Genomic DNA, 17,193 nt, shown 5'->3' with positions numbered 1-17,193 from the left:
ATAAAATTCGCTGGTGTCCAAAATGGCACTGAAATATGGAAGGTTTCACCCATCCGTGATGAAAATGCGTGCATTTAAAAAGTCTTTCATCGAACGTGGAATAATGTTCTCAGTTACCATTAGCTCTGATAAATTTGCTTGTACATATTATAAATTACCATTTGTTGCTATGTCGGAAGTTAAACAGAACCAAGTTCAAGCTGTTAAAACAGTCACTTTCCTGATCTAATATAAGACAACACAAGAATGTTACATTCACAAATGTTCAAATATTCCAATAAAACACCATAGCTTTAGAACAGCTATTAGGATTTACATGTTTTACAGTGGTTAATGTATCATAAACTCTCAACACTCTATCTCTCTTTCATTCTCTGATTGGCACAATTCTTGCGTTGAATCAGTGGCTAGGTGACAATATACACCCATTAGACTTTGGTTTGGTCTGTTCCAATCTTTTGTTCTGTAAGCCAAATAAAACATCGCAACCCCATGGTATTGACAAAGGCACAACAATCAAAGGAAATCAAAGGCAATGGAGAATTTCACTGACGTTTGTAACAAGCACTTTCAAAAATCACTTCAGAAACAGAAGTTCACTTCTATTAACAAAGCAGGAAGCTCGTGGCTTGTTATCTTTAAAATGATAAGTACATCTTATTGGTTGTGGCAGCTGGGGAATCCAAAATTGCAACACATCTACCTCTAACAAGGAAAAATGCCAAGTTTCAGCCTATGAAGTGGTTCAACACTCTTGACTGTCTGCCACAACAGTTTCAATCAGACCTGTTGGATACATTGTGGAAATGCAGCAATTGCCTCAAAGGCTTATTCTTTCCCCTCTCTCCTACATACGAGCAATGCTTCCAATCAGATCATACCTCCCCCTCACCGGTATTCATTTTCAATACTATTCTCCTTCCTCCGAATTCTCTTGGCTTTTTTTAAATTTTGAAGTTCAGTTTAACTTGCATTTAGAGGTTTCTTTCACATTCCTATGTTTTCTCTTAGAATCATGCAATGTTAAACCATGGAAGCTTGCATTCCTGCCTGTGCTAGTTCTTTGAAAGAGAAAATTGAAAATCCAATTGGTCCTTTATCCTCATAGCTCTGAAAATGTTTTCTGCTCAAGTGCTTCTCCAATTCCCCTTTGAATCTGCTTCAAAAATGTGGCAAAAACATTTTTCTTTCAAATTCACACCATCTCTTTTGTCACTTGTCAGGTGTTTGAATTTTTCTGCCAGATGTGTTACATTTGTTAACATTACCTCAGACGTACATTGCACGCTTGATGAAATGGTCAATTATGAAGATAAAGCTGTCCAGATTCAGATTCATGCCAGGCCTGATGGTTCAACCATAGATGTGGCAAAAGTAGCTTCAGTCCACAGCCACATAATCATAAAGAGATATGCATTATGACAGGGCTCTCCAACTCTGCCAACATTACCATACAATCATTATTGCAGGGGGATCCAGAGAAGGTTTTCAAGAATAATCCTGAGGGTAAAGAGCTTGGCATATGAGGAGTGGTTGAGGACTCTGGATCTATACTAGGTGGAGTTTAGAAGGATAGGGGAGGAACATCATCAAGCCTTACAAAATACTGAGAAACTTGGACAGAATGGGTGTGGAGAAGACATTTTCTCCAGTAGGAGAGACTAGGACCCGAGGGAACAGCCTCAGCCTCAGAAGTGACAACCTTTTAGAACGGAGATGAGGAGGAATTTCTTTAGACACTGGGTAGTTAATCCATGGAATTCATTGTAGCAGAGTGCTGTGGAGGCCAAGTCATGGAGTGTATTTAAGATAGAGATAGATAGTTTCTTGATTGGTAAGGGGATCAAAGGTTACAGGGAGAAGGCAGGGAATGGGCTGAGAATTCTATCAGCCATGATTGAATGGTGGAGCAGATTGGATGGGATGAATGGTCCAACTCTGCTCCTATATCCTATGGTCTAATTAAAGATATCAATGTGGTACTTCATATCCTGTCAATACTACAACAACAGTTACAGCTTCTACTGATACAGCACTTTCAAAGGCAAGCATCTTAAAAAGGAGAGAGGTGGAGAGAGGCAAGAAGGTTTAGGGAAAGAATTCCAGAGCTTACACAGCTGAAGACCCAGCCACCAATGGTGGGTTGATTAAAATTGGGGATGAGCAACAAATCAGAATTGGAAACACTGAGATCCAGGGGAGCTGTAGGAGCTGGTGGAGATTGCAGAGATAGGGCAATGGAGAAATCTGAAAACAAGGATAAGGCATTGTGGCAGCAGCCAATGTGGGTCATTGAACAAGACATGATGGGTGAACAAGTTAGAGTGCAATGGAGTTTTGGATTACCTCAAATTAGAAAAGGTACAAGGTAAGAGGTCTGTCAAATGAGCAGTGAAACAGTTGGCTTTGTTACATGGCATAAATTTGTAATTCCAGGACACCAATGACCATTCAGCCCAAGAGCTCCATGCTGGTGTTTATAATCTACAGAGCACTCCATCCATAATTTCACCTCATCACCACAACGTATTCATCAATCTGTACCTAAAAAGTGTGTTTACACCAATTGTCCCATGCATTCCTTAGGGTAATGTTTTCCATCTCTTGGCCACTCTGTCAAGAATTTCTCCTGAATTCCCTTTGGATTTATTAACAACCTTTTGGTTACAGCCCTAGTTCTGGTCTCTACCTTCATGGGAAACTTTGTTTCTGCACAGATCTTACAAACCTATTCATAATCTTAAATGCTTATGAAGTCAGCCATTAGTCTATTGGTCACTAGAAAAAAAAACAGCCCAAGTCAGTTTCACCATTCCCAATTTCTCAGCTCCATTAGATTTTTTTTGCATTTTCTTGAAGGCCACTCTATCCTTTATATGACATGAAGACAGAATAAATTGCACTACAGTACTAAGTGAAGTCTAACCGAAGTTCAATACAGTCGGTTCTGTTATAACACAGTAGCTCCATTCTCGTGCAATCCTATGTTATAAGAAAATTGCATAATAGCAACAGCATTGAAACTAATGGGGCCAGAATCATGTTATAACCAATACACACTTTAAAAGGTTGTGCTTTAGAAACTGTGTTCCCAGTTTGTCAATCGTTTTACAGCAAATTCATATTAACGAAATCCGCGTTATGACAGAACAATCTGTATTTCAATTTGACCTCTCTAAAAAGGAATCCTTGTCTTTTCTTTAGTTATGGCCTTAACTCATACTTTTCATGATTTGTGTTTCTGTATTCAAAAGCCTGGGGTCTTTTCTTCCTGTACCTGACTAAGACATTTACTTTTCAAGGAACATACGATCATCTTCTTCCTGTCAATAATTACTACCTCTCAATTATAGATACTAAATTTCTTTTGTCAACCCAGTGTGCTCATTCTGCAAATTTAGCATCTTCCTATATCTTAGTGTCTTCCCTTTTGTATTAATAAAACTTTCAACTTAGCAGAATTCACAAATAATTCCCAAATCCCAATCATTTATGAAAATGGTGAACAACAGCAACATTTCCAACACCAACAGTTGAGTCTAAAAGTATAAAGGGCAGGATAGGGGGTTTTGGCAGCAGACAAGCTGAGGTAGGTACAAAGACTGGCAATGTCACAGTGCTTCAAGTCAGCAGTTGCCATGATGGAACCGATACCCATTGGAAACTCAGCCCAAGAATAAATGAAACACTACGGTTGCAAACAATCATTTTTGGCATGCAGCCACCATTGTTAAATGAAATAAGAGTCAAAAAAAGGATGAAAGCTGTAGCAATAAAATTGAAGTCAACAGGGAGTCATTCAGAGATTAGATTACATTACAGTGTGGAAACAGGCCCTTTGGCCCAACAAGTCCACACCAACCCGCCGAAGTGCAACCCACCCATACCCCTACATTTACCCCTTACCTAACACTATGGGCAATTTAGCATGGCCAATTCACCTGACCTGCACATCTTTGGACTGTGGGAGGAAACCGGAGCACCCGGAGGAAACCCACGCAGACACAGGGAGAACGTGCAAACTCCACACAGTCAGTCGCCTGAGGCGGGAATTGAACCCGTGTCTCTGGCGCTGTGAGGCAACAGTGCTAACCACTGTGCCATCATATAGTCACAAGAAACTGCTTCCAGGCTGGAATTTCAGGATACAATTGATACATTATCTGCACCATATCACTTAGCAACTGAAGCACATCATCTCAGCTGCTTGGCTATTTAATCAATTATATTTCATTAACTGTGGCATCATTACCCTAAACCCCACATCATGGTTTTCTTGCAACTAAACAGAAATACCTCAAGTACTCAACAACCATTGACTACACCCGCAAAATTGAAGACTGAATTCATCCATACTGCTGACTAATAGGACACATGGCTGGATTTGGTTGTTTTGAGAAAATATTCACCTACTAACTTTTACTAGGCTATGTGCATAAAAGATGTTTAGCAGAAAACTATGCAAAAATGACAGAAGAAACAGACCTGCCAGCATTCCAATGACAGCTTGTTCCCATGTCCCTTCATTCCCTCAACGTGTCTAATCAAATCTTATCTGTAATAATGGAACTAACATCTTCAATTATCAAAAGCCTGCAATTTCTGAATAGAGACCTTTCTGTCCCTCTGCACAGATAGGAAATAGTAAAACAAAACAGAATTCAGCCGTATCAGCTCATAATGATCTTTCAAGTACAACTCTCAAAGAACTCAGCATTTTTCAGATGCCTAGGCATAGAAAGCACATTGAAGAGGTTGGTGAAAGAATCATAAGGCCATTTAAAAGCTTAAGCAACTGTTTCAACAACATACTGTGATTGGTCAGACATGAAAGCACGTTCAGCAAAAAATGTCTTGCACAGATGTTTCCCGGCAGATTTGGGTAAAATAAAGTGGTCCAAATCTATTAGAAAAATCTCAGCCATCATCTGATTCCAATGATTCAAAAGCTTAAGATGTTCCAGTTTCTACTGTTAACACTAAATATTGCAAATTCTACACAATACTATCATCAATTTATTCATTTGATGAATAATCAAGGGTTTTTTCTGCTCAGAGGAATTAATTCCAAACAGATTCATCACAGACACACGTGAATTGTGCAAACTTTGTGTCTTTAAAGATGATTCTTCCACAGGCTTTGAATGAAGGCAAGTCATTGTGATCATAAAGGGAGACTTTGACCAGCAGGAGAAGAGTAAGAATATGTAGAATTGAAGATAGGCAACAAAGATATGGGATGAAGGAGAACGTGGAATTCAAAACACCAACAGATCAGCCATGATCTTTTTAAATGACAGAGCAGGCGTCAGGGGCCAAATCAAGTCTATTTATAAGATACAGGAGCAGAATTATGCTATTAAGCCCATTGAGTCCACTCCTCCATTCAAACATGGCTGATGTGTTTCTCAACCCAATTCTCTTTTGTTCTCCCATAACCCTTGATCCCTTTACTAATCAAGAATTTCTATCTGAAACGACTTGGCCACCATGGCCTTCTATTGCAATGTGTTCCACAGATTCATCACCCTTTGGCTGAAGAAATTCCTCCTTCCCGGAGTTCTAAAGGGTTGGTGCCTTCACTCTGAGGCTGTGCCCTAAGGTCCTAGTCTCTCCTACTGGTAGAAAAATCTTCTCCACGTCCATTCGATCCAGGTCTTGCAGTATTCCTAACTCCGACCCAACCACAAGTTTCAAAGAGATCCCCTCCTCATCCTTCTAAACTCCATGGTTTACTTCTGCTCCAATTGTGTGTGTTCGTACGTCCAGGTGAATCCTGACACATACACCGGAAAAGACAAAAATCTTCCCCACTGTCATTTGAACAATTCAATCAGATGGTGACCTGATTTTTTTCAAGGTACATTTCTGTTGACGAATTACACCTTCGCACCTTCTGAAACTGCCAAAAGAGAATTCGGTGGCAAATAGTGACTGGGCAGCACTGAGTTATATCAAAGCACAAGGGGAATAGCTGAAAAAGGTAAGTTTTCATACTTAAACTTTCAAGCTTCAGCTTTTAAGATATTATTGATGTGGGATGACATCACCACTTTTATTAAATGGGGGTGGGAAACCAACAACGTAAAACACGGTAGCAAAAGAGAATTATAACAAAGGAATGAGACAACAACAAACGTGTATCTTTGTGGAAAGGAATGCGCCTGAAGAAGAATGATGTCAGAGTTGAAAATAATAGCATTACTTCTTTTTGCCTGCTGTTTGTATAAAGCAGTTCCAGATAAGATACTGTCCATCACCTCCACGGGAAAGCACCAATGAACAACAAAACAGGTTCACTAGGGTTTAAAACAAAGGGTTAACATATTGGGTGTATGAAAGTATCTATCCCACTCTCTCCACACCTTGTACTACCCAATAATTCCAGTTTCCAAAAGAACAGTTTGAAATATTATACTTTGCACATCAGTCATTCTTTTACCCTCTCTTGATAAGCATCAGATGACAGGCAGTACCTATGCCCTGCAGTCCTGCTCACTATAATCATAGAATCCCGACAGTGTAGAAGCAGGCCATTCAGTCCACACTGACCCTCTGAAGAGCATCCCACCCAGATGACCCCCATCCTATCCCTGTAATCCTACACTCCCATAGCTAATCCACCTAGTCTGCATCTCCCTGGACACTATGGGGCAACTTAACATTGGCAGTCCACCTAACCTGCACATCTTTGGACTGTGGGAGGAAACTGGAACACATGGAGGAAACCCACACAGACACAGGGAGAACACGCAAACTCCACAGACAGTCACCCACATGGGTGGATTTGAACCCAAGTCCCTGGCACTGTGAAGAAGCAGTGCTAACCACGGATCCACTGTACTACTCTACTGAGCACTGGTCGATAGCCTGAATAATTTTCACTGAGGAAAGTTAGCAACATTGTTTGGGGGAGAAAAAGCTGCTGCTTATCAAGGCTGATTCCATAAATATAATAGAGGCTGTAATTCAGGATTGAATTGACAGTCCTCCATAAAGGGGTCTTTTGAGAATATTAGATAAAAACAAGGACTGCAGATGCTGGAAACCAAAGTCTAGATTAGAGTGGTGCTGGAAAAGCACAGCAGGTCAGGCAGCATCCGAGGAGCAGGAAAATCGACGTTTCTGGAAAAAGCCAGAACCCTGAAGGACTTTTGCCCGAAACGTCAATTTTCCTGCTCCTCGGATGCTGCCTAACCTGCTGTGCTTTTCCAGCACCACTCTAATTTAGATACAGAGAATATTGTTGGAAATGGTGACATCACAGCAGAACAAGGCAAGGATGAGTACAAGTACGTTGAGTCAGCTTTACTCTCCATCTAATTAATCTGCTCTAATTAATCTACGGGACCCCAACCAGAATGCAATGGAAGAAAGCAATGCAAATGTAAAAAACTGCAGCTGCTGGAAATCTGAAATAGAACGTAAATCTGAATCAGCACGTAAGACTGCAGAAAGGGGAAAAACGATTCCACTTATGATCCTTAAACTATCTCCCTTCATCTTGACGAAATGAAATCTTGCTGAAAAGTTCTCAAAAAAGAACTCAACAGTTACACTTTTCATCTACGTTTGCTCACAAAGCCTTTCTTTAAAAAAAATTAAATCCTTAATAAAGTGTGACAAAACTAATGCAGACTGAGTTTAGACAAAACGTTTCAGTTTATTAAATTGAGGATTTACGAGACATTAACTGGAATGAAATTAATCTTTGCTGGTTGGGAGCAACATGTAGCTGGTAGTGAATCAGCAGCCTGTTTTAAATGTCTGATTCCAGTTTCCACTGACTTTAAAAAGTAGAAAATCAGCCAAACATGTTGCTAAACCACCAGTGCCCCTTTTACACTGCTGCTGAAGATAAATTTCACCCCCATCTTCTGAAACAACATCACTGACATGGTGTGGTGTAAAATTATGTCCCAATACATGTGTGAATCATAATGTAACACATGTATTGGGCCAAGCAGTGGAATGTGGTGAAACGGTTAAAAATTATGTCCCAATACATGTGTGAATCTAACCGGAATGGAGGTGTTGCTTAGTCCCGTGTGAATCTTATTACACACCTCCCCGTGTGAATCTTCTTATCTGTATGTAACCAGAATGGAATGTGTTTTTTAGCCTTGCTCTGCTGTTCACATGAATGTTTATATCTGGAAAAGAGTATATCAGCTGGAAAAGTCTCCAGTTCGGGGAGTCTGCTCCGGGGTTACGTTTAACCGCCGAGCGTGGGTTGTTGGCAACCGCTCTACGAGAACTGACGGCTCCCAGTTCCGGTAACATGTAGAGTGAGTATAAGCCAGACCCGTTGTAAGTATGAGACCTGGTTGTGGCGACGCTGCGGGGAATAAAAAGCTGAAGCATATTCTAGCAGACTCGCCTCTTGGTCGTTTGTTCTGTGTCAGACTACTCTCCTACGAACCTGACCTTGAGAATTTTTTAAAACACATGGTGAAAGAAAAAGCCTTTAGTTTCGCAATATATATTCAGATCAGCTCCAGCAAGCATCATGATGATTTTGAATTGAAAACAAATCATAGTAATTTAGTTTCCTTATCATGACGAATGGAAGCCTGCCCACTCCGAACCATACTTTAGGGTCTATTATTAAGGGACCTGCAAGGCAAGTACAGTGCTGGTGTAAATGAAGATTCTGTGAAATTTAAAGCAAAAGTGAGGTTGCTTTATCGGTTTCCTTACCTGTGACTGAATGTACAGTCAGAACTGTATCTGACTTGGAGAGTGTGTCATACAGGAAAAGGGCAATATTTCTGTCAGATCTGGGATATGGTGGAGATGTGGAGCATTCACTGCTGGAAAAGACGAAAACAATATTTAAGTATATGATGCCCCATGTAAGAACAAAATCCTAGAATCCCTACAATGTGGAAGCAAGCCATTCAGCCCATCATGTCCACACTGACCCGCTAAAGAGCAGCTACCCCATCTCTGTAACCCTGCATCTCCCATAGCTAGTCCACCTAGCCTGCACATCCCTGGACACTATGGGAAACTTAGCACAGCTTTGAACAATGGGAGGGAACCAGAGCACCTGGAGGAAACTCACACAGACACAGAGAAAAATGTACAAACTCAACACAGGCAGAGTCACCAGAGGTTTGAACCGAACCTCGGTCCCTCGTACTGAGAGGCAGCAGTGCTAATCACTGAGCCATGGTGCCGCCCAGGTAAGGTTCTTGGTAAGGAAGGCAAGTCTGACTTTTGAAAAAAAACATATTTCACTAAACAGTTAACATTAACAAGTGAACAACAAAGCAGGTACATTCTAGAATGTTGCAGGTGAGAAGAATTGGTTCCGGTTGTCACCCAGATCTTAAGATTTACAAGTAGTAACATACTTATCCCAAATTACTAACAAGAATATGACCAACAGAAGAACTTTGCTTATTAATTTATACATAGTCAGCATTGAAAGTATCTCTCAACTGTTCCATTACAGGCTGCTTTTGAAATGTAGTTTCACCCTCAGCCACCTGAACATCTGAACAAGTAAATGCCTTTGTGGGTGTAGAGCTGTAACCAGGTTGACCTAGCCAGTGTTTGTTTCAGTTGCACATGTCAACGGCATTTCTGCTTAAACACTACAACAGCAAAACGTGAGCTGACATATAAATTATAGAATGTGGTCCGTGTTTTTTTTAAGCACTTGTCAAATCTTCAGCCACAATATCTGTTATTAGTACACACAACACCACAGGATTGGTGCTTCCTTCAGGCCTACGTAAAATTAGAATACCAACATTTGTTAACAATTTTTAAATAGAAATTAAAGTCCATGGAAAATTGCTACTTCAGGATTTGAACTTAATGCATTCAATACCAGTCATTCCTGGTCACAACAAAACTTTGTTGAAAAGTTAGAAAATTAATTACGTGAAAATTATTACCTGTAGCAAGGTATATCAGAGACATAATTCACTGATTTTATGTACACACACATACAACGTTGCCTCATTCTGTTTCTACCTACTTTCAAGTTGCTTCATTTTCTGCATTTTTGGCTCCAGACTCCTGGCCATCATCTGAAAACATGATATGGATTGGCCTGTTGATTGATTTATCTAATGTCCTCCTCAAACACTACCACTGTGAACAAAAATGGTTGTTATGTATGTTCAAAATTGCAACTGGCTATAACTAGCCCCAGTTAAAATGCAATGGGCATATTGCTAAAATTATGCTGCTTTGCAAAGGGGAAATAAGCACTCAATCTCAAAACTTGGAAAAGTTATGGTACTGACTGCTCTGACAATTTTGAATGCACTCGAGTTGAATGAAAAGTAAGTGTTGCTAAACAAGAGTAGAAAAAAAGAATAAATAATATAAATTGTTGAAAACAATTTTAGTTTGTGTATGTAGAGATTTTACATCAAAGCAGCACAAAAGACAGTAGATTTAAGAAACTTGTAACTTCACAAATGTTTCACTTCCAGCCAAGCCAAGAGTCCAAACTCAGAGACTTAAATTGTTTATGTGTTACAAACAGTGTAGACAAGAATATTCAATTGTTTATCAATACTCCCACGTGGTGGAAATAAGGATCTGAAGTTGAAGGATTGGACTAAAAAAAGATACATTATTTCCATTATGAAATAGTTTTATTTTGACCTGCAAACTGATGCTGACAATTGTAGCCCAAGTTGAAGTAAGCGCTGCTCCAGTTTAGTTTGTTTATGCAAATACAACAAATAAATCATATTTCCAAACAATGTAACAAAAAGGTAGCCTTTTAAATCGGAGGCCAATCGGTTGCGTGACTAGGTAGAAGGGAAGAATATGTATTACATATAAGATAATGAATTACATTTAAATTACATATAATTACAAACAAGATAATCAGAGGATTGGATTGGATGGACAGTGAGAGCCTTTTTCCTAGGATGGTGATGGCTAGCACAAGGGGACATAGCTTTAAATTGAGGGGTGATAGATATAGGACAGACGTCAGAGATAGTTTCTTAACTCAGAGTAGTAGGGGCATGAAATGCACTGCCTGCAACAGTTGTAGACTCGCCAACTTTACCGACATTTAAATGTTCATTGGAAAGGCATATAGATGAGAATGGAATAGTGTAGGTTAGATGGGCTTCAGATTGGTTTCACAGGGCGGCGCAACAGAGGGTCGAACGGACTGTACTGAGCTGTAATGTTCTATATCTATCATATGTCATATAAGTAATTACTCACATTTGGTCACTGGGAAATTTACGGAAGTAATGTATAATGGAAACTACAAAAAAGTTACCTTCTTAATAACAGTCACACAGCAATATCCTGAGAAAGATGGAAGTGATAGTCAGGAAAGAAAGATTTAAACATTCAAATTAAAATGTTATTTTACCAGTTGTTACTTGTAAATTAAGTGCAAAATGCTAAAGGCAACATAAAATCTGCTGGATAATTTTCTCACAAAGAAAATACACAACTCTCATCACACAAACATTTTGTCACATAATCATTTGTTACATTAAAAAAAAAACTGACACACATGCACTCTGCATTTTTAACCTGAATTGGGGACCATAGTAACACCACTATGAAACTTAGACATACAAAGTCAATAAATACTTCAGAGTTAGCATAACAGACAAGTTGCTTTCATATTAAACATACTTCTCAAGAGTTCCCAAGTTGTAAGTTTCACTCAAGTTTTCTTCAGAAAACAACACTGTAAAACTGACCAGCGGCAGGGGCTTGTTCCTTATTACTGAGCAAACTTTACAAGAATATTGCTAGCACAATTGTTCAATATAGAGGACTGTCTGGTTGAATATAAAGCAATGGTGTAAGTGGTGGTCTGTTTTGTCAAAACATTAGCCATTTCCAGTTTTTTCTTCCATCTGTTTTCAAATGTATCATATTAACAGGAGGCAAAAATGTAAAACATGTGTGTTTTGATATTCTATTGCACAATACTTTATATGAAGTAATTTCTATGAAAGGTTTTGTGTGCAAAATAATCTGGAGGAAACCTGCCAAGGCAATAAGATTACTTTAGTTTAAAAATATAGATAAGTGAAAAGTACATCAAACTCAGTTTCTCTTATGGTCTTCACAATATATGCAAAAACATTTCCTGACACAGAAATGCTTATGCTTATGCTTTTCCAGACTGAAAAGGTGTACACTTGTTGTTTACATTTGCTTTTCCTTTAATGTGATGACATTTCTGAAGATATAGCTTTAGATTATCAATATGTTAATATATGTTAACAAAGTCTCCATCACTTACAACAACACTTGTTATCTCAGTTTGCATGATCAGCTGGTGGCCCCAGTTGTTATGGGGTAATGTGTAGTTGGATATTAGTACTAGACAAGTCAGATCCCAAACAGGAACCTGACTGGATACAAGTTTTTTTTCCCACATTTTTGTTACCAAAGTGATCTTTTACTAAAATAATAGCATGCAATGCTGCAGTATTTGTATTAATTATTAAATTAAACAAAAGTTTATTAACAACAGAAGTAAAGATAAGCAAGAAAAAAAAACACTCCATTCCCTTATAAGATTTTTAAACACAGCAGGAACAGCTCAAACAATCTTTCAAGATAGACCAGAAACAACAGCTCACCCTGGTATAGTTTACTAATGTTGTTGATATTGCAAGAACATTTTCTGCTGTACCTCTAGAAAGCTCCAGTCCACCTTATTTCCGGGCGAGAGGGACTTCTTTTTTTTATTTTTAATACTTTGTTGGGCTGGAAATGTTTACAATTTCAATTCATCTTCAAGAACTATAGAGAACTGTTTTTAAATTATTAGTCTGACCCTGACTTGACTTTCTACAAGTGCTTTTTCCCCTTACATTGCTTCAATTCGTTTTCTTTTGTTTTAAAAAAAAAGAAAATTCAGAATTTCACCACTGACTGTGTCTAATCACTCTGGTCTGGAATGAACGTAACTTCTTGTTCTAAGATAATTTCATTACTTTAAATTCCTTTTTTTATGATTGCTGATTAGTACAAGTTATTCCATCAAAAGACTTTTCAGCACAAAGTAAAGAAAAAGTAATCAACCTGTTATGAAACACTTCTGGAGCAGATGGGACTTGAACCTGGATACTCTGGCCCAGAAGTGGAGACACTACCACTGTGCCACAAGAACCCCAAGAGCTCAAGACAGCTTGACATATGCTCCTTTCTCAAAGGACTTCCCAGCACAGACTGAAAATAAAGTGAGAGTCTGCAAAGTTCTCCCCTCAAGTCTTCTGGGTATTTCCCTAGGAACTCTAGGTAACTTCAAATTACGAATATTGTAGTGTTTCTCTGAAAGCTAATTGTTAACCCCAATCACACAGACAAATCCATGTGTTTATCATGAAATACCAAGAATCCAAACATGCAGTAAATGACATTAAAATACACATACATAAAACTGAGTTTCATCACACCTCCCCCTAAAGAGTGAAGATATATCTGAAAGAGGCATTTTCACTGCACATCAAAATGATCTTATGGCTAATTCTATGTTATTCTACAAATCAGAACATGTTAACATTAAATATATGATGAGCGGAATAGCTCCGATATACAGTCCCTGTACTATCAAAAAAATGGTGAGCAATGAGATTCTCTTTTCCAGGCACATTAAAAACTTTGAAATTATAGGGTTGGAGAATTAGACTCAAGCCTTAAGGTTTTGTCCTGAAACCTTGCTAAAAAACAAAAAGCATAGAAGTCCATATAAATAGCAGTTTCTTCTGTGTTCTTACTAATATAAACTTCAAAATGACAGAGCCAACACAAGACCCAATGTTTTTTTATCCCCCCACAGTTGAATATTTCCATGGATAGGTGTTCAGATTCTCTGAAAACTAACTGACAGGTCATTCAATTGCCATATCATCATCTTGTAGTAAAACAGCTCTCACACTGACATTGCTGGCATCAACAGCCTGTTTGAATAGTTCCACATAATTCAGCACAGCTAACTCTGGTTGTTGTTGTCGTCATAAGAATACCATTCAAATTCTCTAAAGGCAATTAACCAAATCTTTTGCATTTTTTCAGAATGTTTGCTAATCGTCCAACATCCACTTATTGCTGATATCAAATAAAATTTCACAGTGGGTCTCAGGCACAGAAAAATCCATAAGAGCCTGTGCATTTGCTTCTCCTCGTGCTATTTAGCCTTGTTCCATGATCAACCACATCAAGATTCCTCGGAGGTTCCACACATGCCCATTGGGTGGGCCAATGCACCAAAAAATAATTAGACTAATTTGGCACACAATATGGCCCAAAAAAGTAATGTTGGTCTTTGCAAATTCACTCTTAGCCAAATTTATCATCAAATTGGCTTTATGTAATCAAACAGTCAGGTTAAATTCTGAAAAACTTACCTTATAACTGAATTACGAAATCAACTTCCTGTTTCATAGACTCCTTTTCTTCCTCTTTAGTTTTATGAGCTTTAAATCTAGCTGGCTGACAATCAGGAAATAATTAATGATATTTTTTTGTATTAAATTTCAAAAACTTTAACCTTCACTGGTGTTCTACAATTCTTGGGCAGGCCAATATCTTGAACCTGCCAGATTATTTCTCAAAATAAAGTCAATTCCCTCCTTAAGATATTCCTTTCACTACTCCCACTACTACTACTCCATTCAGCATGTCACTCTCTAATCACATTCTGCATAATGAGATTGACTTGTAAACCCCAATTTATATTTTCTTCTTCACTAACCCCTCTGGAAGACAAAGAGAATCATCAGCCAGCATTATTGACTGAGGTGCTCCAATGTCTCTCAATGATTGTATCAGATTGCAAACGTTAAGAAATACTTCCCCTTTGGAGATTACATAATCAGAACATTCAGCTGTCTTACTTTCTTTGTGAATCACCAGAACATAATTTTCATGGCTATCCAGTGCTATTTCTCCCTTCTTAGTACATTCTAAGGAAATATGTTCTCTTTGTGTCACTGCTACAGGTTTTGTAGCTACTTCCTTTCTTACTATCCCCTTCTTTGAATAGTGCTTAGACTTTCCTTTTATTGAAATTTGTCTCCCATTTAATTTCCAGTAATTAGCTTTGGCACACCTGTTCTCTTAATACAATGAATGTTCATTAATATAATACGTTAATTTCCTCATATCAAATTGCAGTCCTAGCCTTCCTCCCTTATCATTTTGATGTGTTTCTGTTTGTTCTTTAAAATTAGTTCCGCGTCCATCTACCAAATTTGCTATTTATACAATTTTCTTATGGATTTTCCCCCAAGCATAACTGTCTATGAGAAGTATCATAGGTTTCTGCCAGAACAGCTGCTTCTCAGATCTTGAATACGGAGTGTTCAGCTTAATAAGTTTTTAAAATTTGCAGGAATTCTGTTTCTGAATTTTTTCATGATCATAACTGTCCTTCCATTTTCAAGATTCTCTTTCTAGCTTGAGTAAATCTAAGCCACTGATCCCACATCATTTCTTGCTCCCTTGCAAATTACACACGTCTGACTAGGTTTCTTTCTTACAATCTGAGGAGAAAGTGAGGACTGCAGATGCTGGAGATCAGAGCTGAAAATGTGTTGCTGGAAAAGCGCAGCAGGTCAGGCAGCTTCCAAGGAGCAGGAGAATCGACGTTTCAGGCATGAGCCCTTCTTCAGAAATCCCGAAGAAGGGCTCATGCCCGAAACGTCGATTCTCCTGCTCCTTGGATGCTGCCTGACCTGCTATGCTTTTCCAGCAACACATTTTCAGTTCTTTCTTACAGTCCTAAATTTCAATTAATAAGTTTCAGGCAGAAGCTCATAAGCATTGAGTCTTGCCTCTTTGACAGTCTTATACTTTGCAAATAACTTCTTCAGACAAAATGGTGTACACTGTCACAGTTGGCCCTGTCAATGCTATACACCCTTCTTTAATCAAAGCTTTTCTTTTGCTAACTCAAATTATCTACTTTTCTTCTCTCTTTGGAGTTCAAGATGTTTTAATTCCATTTCCCACTATTTGTCTCTTTCCGCTTTATCTGCAATCCACCATTTTTCATTTCTCTCTCCTCTAATTCCAATCTTTCCTTTGTTAAATATATTCTAAGTTAATTCGTACTGTGACATCCCAGTTTCAGGCTTCCTTTCTCCCAATGCTAAATGTTCTAGAACCACTTGAATGTTCCCATCCTGACAAGATCCGGCTTTCAATTCTAACATCAATAATCTGCTAATGCCTCGGTTTTACTTGAGTCAGGGATTTCATGTATTCCAATGTTATATCGTTCGCTTTCAGAAAACTCTTAGCAACATTCAAAACCATCTTCAAATGTTGCACAATAAACTTCCGCACAAAACAATTGCTTTCTGCCTCAGCGGCACTCAAAGATCCTAGCCATGAGGTCCCAATTATTGCTGTGAAACTTGAAAGGATTCAGGATAGTTTTACAAGGATGGTACCAATGTCGAGGATTTCAGCTATAGGGAGAAGCTGAATAGGCTGGGGCTGTTTTCCCTGGAGCATCAGAGGCTGAGGGGTGACATCGTACAGGTTTATAAAATCATGAGAAACATGGATAGGGTGAATCGCCAAGGTCTTTTCCCCAGGTTAGCAAAGTCCAAAACTAGACGGCATAGGTTTTAAGATGAGCAGAGGAAGATTTAAAAGGAACCTTAGGGGCAATTCTTTCACACAGAGGGTGGTGTGTGTATGGAATGAGCTACCAGAGGAACTGGTGAAGGCTGATACAAATTAGAACATTTAAAAGGCATCTGGATGGGTACATGAATAGGAAGGGTTTATAGGGATATGCGCCAAATGCTGTCAAATAGGACTAGATTAGGTTAGGATATCTGGTCAGCATGGATTTGTTAGACCAAAGGGTCTCTTTCTATGCTGCATATTTCTATGACTCTATTGTGATCTCATGGTCACATCTGTAATGTAATAATGTCTAGTTGATGTTCATAACTGATAAGTCAGATCTGCAACAGTAATCTGATTGAATAGACCATGAATGGTAAGAAAACAAATAGAGTGTTACCGAGGTGATCTCCTACTAAGACGTAAACACACAATGTTGCAGACTTTGTTTTAACAATAAAACAGAAGTTCATTAACAACAAAAATGAAGACAGGCAAGAAAGAAAAACTCTATTCCCTTACCTACACCTCCAGCGCAACCCAGATCAGTTCCTTTCCAAATCAAAGAAATTCTTAACTTTTTTAATACTTTGA

At 38.6% G+C, this 17,193-nt stretch overlaps 1 protein-coding gene across 9 annotated transcripts in view; it reads right to left on the bottom strand.

The window, feature by feature from the left end:
* irf2b (interferon regulatory factor 2b) overlaps positions 1-17,193 on the bottom strand; it is a 65,095-nt gene that overhangs the window by 36,452 nt on the left and 11,450 nt on the right. For 2 of the 9 annotated variants that reach the window (XM_043705656.2, XM_087973533.1), the window contains exons 2-3: positions 9,992-10,107; positions 8,701-8,813 (exon numbers count right to left, since the gene is read on the bottom strand). The exons of 1 other annotated variant lie outside the window; for it this stretch is intronic. The gene's annotated coding sequence lies outside the window, so the exon portion shown is untranslated. Of the gene's footprint in view, positions 1-8,700; positions 8,814-9,991; positions 10,108-14,366; positions 14,388-17,193 lie in introns of those variants that run through there. 6 more of the 9 variants (XM_043705646.2, XM_043705684.2, XM_043705676.2 and 3 more) reach the window with 4 other exon arrangements.

Source organism: Chiloscyllium plagiosum, unplaced genomic scaffold (assembly GCF_037043375.1).
Source record: "Chiloscyllium plagiosum isolate Xiang-an unplaced genomic scaffold, Cpla_swu_hap1 HiC_scaffold_2, whole genome shotgun sequence".
Lineage (NCBI taxonomy): Eukaryota > Metazoa > Chordata > Chondrichthyes > Orectolobiformes > Hemiscylliidae > Chiloscyllium > Chiloscyllium plagiosum.
Note: the sequence above shows the minus strand (reverse complement) of the source record. Positions and strands in the feature narration are given on the sequence as shown.